Here is a 5000-nt window from a genome sequence, read left to right on the forward strand (position 1 = left end):
TCCACACATTCATCCCTTCAAACTACAGAACGTTAGAAGGCACAAACTAGGGGGAATGTGTTCCCGGTGAGATAAAACAATGTTGTTAAAGAAACATTATTAACGGGTTAACTTTGACGGGCCTATACATTATAACTACACAGAAGTAACATTTTGCACTTAAAAAGCATATATCCACCAATATCCACTCAACTATTATGATATTCACTAGCCTGGCTAATCAACCCTATTCATATAAAAGGTGGGGGGTTACAACTGTAGTCACCTCGGAGAAAAACAATAGTTTAATAACAATTCAGTTTGACTCAGATGTGCTGCATCCAGACTTCCGCATTACAAAACAGCTCGCTCCAATGTTCATCGTTGCTAAGCAAACTAATAATAGCATAACGTTAGCTTTAGATTAACTAACAAGTTCAGTTTTTGTGAACATGTTTTTTTTCACCAACTGTTAACACATCAATATAGTAAGCTAGTTATGCTACTTGACGTAGCTAGCTAGAGATATTTGCTCCCAAATCATTGTACAACTTGTTTTTCGTTTCCATGGCTCCTCTCCCCCCCCCCTCCCAGTGCTGAGTACATGTCACACTTCTCTCCGCGGGACCTGAAGGCGTTCTCGGTGGAGCCCCTCCTCATCTACCCCACCCACTACACTGGCGAGCCGGGCTACGTCAGCGACACGGAGACCTCCACTATCTGGGACGACGAGGCCATGGCCACGGACTGGGACCGGCAGCACGCCGCCAGGAAGACGGCGCAGCAGGACAGCATCAGGCCCGTGGCTCAGAACAGCGTGAATGGGGACTCGCCGCCGCCCGCCTCCCGGGCCACGCGGGACGAACTCTGAGAGACATGGGGGGGATATACACACATACACACACATACACACAATTTTTTCTTGTTTCACTATCCTTGTGGGGACATCTGGTCCCCACAAGGATAGTTACACCCGGCACACACACACACACTCTCTCACACATGGAAATGCAGACACACACATACTGAACTGGAAACACAGTCCGCTGCTCCACCCAGCCCTTTGTCATGATGGCTGTCTGCTGGCCAATAGCATGGCTGGCTGAGATGATTACACGCCATTGGCTGCTTGGGGGGGGGTGGGGGAGTGGTGTGTGCACTGATGGACAGAAAGAGCGACCACAAGCCTCGACCCAACAATTTATTTATTCACCACACACACACACACACACACACACACACACGCACACACACAGACACACACACACATACATACTACACACACATACACACACACACACACACACACACACACACACAGTACTGTAAATGGACTGGGGGAGATCTGGACAAGCCTCCGTGCCAAAGCTTTGGCTGTGGGGAGGAAACACTCGCAAATCAACCTTTTGTTTTGTTAATAAGGATGATAACTGTAATTTAAAATAACAGATGTTTTTTTTTAGGGCAGCCCAGAAAATAAAGGAGTCTCGCAGCTGTCTAAAAACTGTGTGTATGTGTGTGTGTGTGTGTGTGTGTGTGTGTGTGTGTGTGTGTGTGTGTGTGTGTGTGTGTGTGGGAGACTAAATGTAGTGCACCCAAGAGTACTGTCAGTACACATGATGTTACTGTCTCACACACACACACACACACACACACACGCACACACAAACGCACACACTCTCTCACTCTTCCCTCTCCAAGACAGAAGACAGATCGCATTTTCCTCATAATAAAGGCCATGTGTCTGTGCACGCATGTGTGTGTTTGTGTGTGTGTGTGCATATGTGTGTGTGTGTGTGTGTGTGTGGATCACATCTGGGTATGTTTCTCTCTGCTGTGTGTCTCTCAGTAGGACAGCTGGACTACTGTCCAGAGTCTGATCAGGGCTCTGGGATCAGCTCCTAGTCTGTCCATATGTTTCATTCAGATGTCCCAACTGGTCCCAGGCCAGCACTCCCAGACGCTTTAGTAAGACCAGGTTGACGTCAGGCGCGGTTACTCACAGATCACATTCCACAGCCCTGGAAATACCAGAGATAGAACCAAACAAAGATATAACCCATAAGGCACAAACAGTAGAACACAACACACACACACACACACACTCCCAAACAAACACACACACACACACACACTCCCAAACAAACACACACACACATTCCCAAACACACACACACACACACACACACACTACTTAGAGGGGACACAGTGAATACAACACCTTTGTAAACACGGGTCTAATGTTTTGTCATCTTCACATTAACAAGTTGATCAGTTCACTTATGCACAGAGAAACATGCTGTCAGGCGTGTAGAGCTGCTTCAGATGCAGGTATGTGTGTGTGTGTGCGTGCGTGCGTGCGTGCGTGCGTGCGTGCGTGTGTGTGTGTGTGTGTGTGTGTGTGTGTGTGTGCGCGTGCGTGTGTGTGTGCGTGCGTGTGTGTGCGAGTGGTTGACTGACAGGCTTGAGCAGACAGCGGGGTTATGCTTCCACCTGCTGGTCATACTTGGAACTGCAGCGTGGCACTAGTCTGGAGGAGCAACCAGATATGAAAGATAATAATAATAATAATAATAATAATAATAAAAAATAAAAAATAAAATAATAACAATCATCATAATCGCCATCATTTTATTGATATAGTACCTGCCAAACAATTCAGTACAAAGTGCTTACATAAGATGGACAAGAATATACTATTTAGACAACATTACACAATAATAACTGTAAGTAAATAAACAACTGGAAATAAATAAATACAATAAGTAAAGAAAATACTAAGCAGGGAAAATGCTGACACTAATTTAATGCAAGTCTAAAAAAATAAGGTTTTTAGAAGATATTTGAAGCAGGATAAAGAATAGTCTTAACTTCTGGCAATGTTCTATGATAGTATAATTATGATAGTATTTTAATAATTATGTTCTATATTAGTGTAGTTATGGTAGTGTTGTAATAGTAATGTCTATGTACACTAGTTCTTTTTCATTTTTTCCCATTAACATTTATTTAATCAGGGTTAGGGTTAGGGTTAGAAAATTAAAAGTTAAAAATCTCCTTTTCAAGAGCAACCAGGCCAAGAATGGCAGCACTACAAATAGTTTCACACACACTCACATTAAAAACAATAGATCAACTCAGAAGGGCTTCAAGGAAAACAATTCCACGTTTCAATAGTTAGTTTCTATAGTTCTGTTTCCACTTCCTGCTTCTCTTGGAGTCTCTGTGCTGTGATTGGCTGGAGTTGGGCACCTCCCTCTCTATGACCTGTACTATTTCTACTGGCCGCCCAGGCAGGTCCAGAGAGACCAGGGGGGAGGAGGAGGGGGAGGAGGAGGGGGCGGGGCGTCCTCTCCGAGGTGGAGGCATCCGTACGTGTCGGACCACGTTGATGGGCTGAAGGGGGGGTGGGACCTGGGGGGCGAGGGGGGGCATGGGTCGGCCCGGCTGGGGGGCAGCAGGCCTGGAGGGGGGCAGGTGAGGGGGGGGCAGCAGGGTGAGGGGCAGGCGGGCGGCGGCGGTGGGGGGGCGGCCCGCGTCGGTCTCAGCCCCGGGGGGCAGGTCCAGGTCCAGGAAGGACGGCCCCACCCCTGTGATGTCAGACACCCTGACGGCGTTCTCCCAATCCGCCTCCACCCTCCCGGCCATCAGGGGGCGCCGGAGGGCCGAGGGCGGCGCGTCGCTCACAAAGCTCCGCAGCAGGTACCCCCAGACGCGGCCGGAGACGGGGCCGAGGGAGAGGCGGGGCCAGGCGGCCGCCAGGCTGCGGAGGCCGGCCCGGTCCTCCGGGCGGGGGCGGAGCTGGGAGAAGAGCAGGTCCAGACGCACCCACGGGTGATACCCCAGGAAGGAGAGCAGCGTCTGGGCACAAGGGCTGACCGCCTCCTGGCAGGGGGGGTAGTTGGAGAAGACCAGGATGGAGCTCACCTCCTCACACGCGTCCAGAACTGAGCACAGGTAGCTGAGGGGGGCGGGGTTAGATACATGATCAGGAGGTCACACACTCCCCAGATAGCAAGCGGATCTGGGCCATATACAGGCCGGATCTGGGCCATATACAGGCCAGATCTGGCCCTTGTGGCTTAGTTCTGGCCCATATATGGCCCAGAATTATTACACATCCGCTTGCTGTCTGGGTCACTTCTCAGGTCAGGCCTGGTTAGTCTTCCTCTAAGCAGGTATAGCCAAGGTGCTGGACTCCTTGGGATCAGCCACGCCCACTCTAAAATGTGATGTCCTTAGAAACATACGTTCCTCTCACTTAATTGTTGGTGCTCTGTTGACATTACCCATTTTGACTTTGAGTCAAATTGACTCTTTGATTTGGAGTTTGTTCTATTGCATTTTCATGGTGACATTTTTCTTGAACGCATTTCAAATTAGTTTACTGAGCTTAGTCGTTTGTAGTTCTCTGGAGAAAAAAAATTATTATCGGGAAAATTACTTAATTTATGGAAATTTCCAAAGGCAACATGTTTCTAGATGATCATCTGAAATGCAACAGCGTGATATTTGATTATTTTACGAGCCGACCACCAGGGGGCAGCGCTGAGCTGAGCAAACTGCTGTGTGACGACCTACCGGCATGTAAACAGCCTGAGTCAACTAAAACTGCCTCAAAAGTAAATCAATTATTTTCCAGTTTTCCATGTAGTCTAGAGATAAAGATTGTTTTTGCGGTCTATAATTCCTCAGAAAAAAAAAACATGCAGTAGAACCCTTGTAATTGTAGGCTTATGGCTCTGTCAGGCCTAAATGTGTACGGTAACCTCACTGTAGTAGAAGTGCCATTTCAAATAGTTTATATTTTACATTACATGACAGTACATTATACTGTACACTACTAGGGGAGGATTTAGCACTTTGAGATTGAAAAGTTCTTTATAAATAAAATTAATTATTAATTATTTTATTTCATTCTACCACTGTATTCCAGGGCTGTAAAGTAGCAGTTACTAGCGTCAGCTACCAGGGTTCCAGACAAAGAGATAAAGATAAGATTCACGATAAAGATAAGAGAT

This window comes from Borostomias antarcticus, assembly GCF_949987555.1.
Source record: "Borostomias antarcticus genome assembly, chromosome: 26".
NCBI lineage: Eukaryota > Metazoa > Chordata > Actinopteri > Stomiiformes > Stomiidae > Borostomias > Borostomias antarcticus.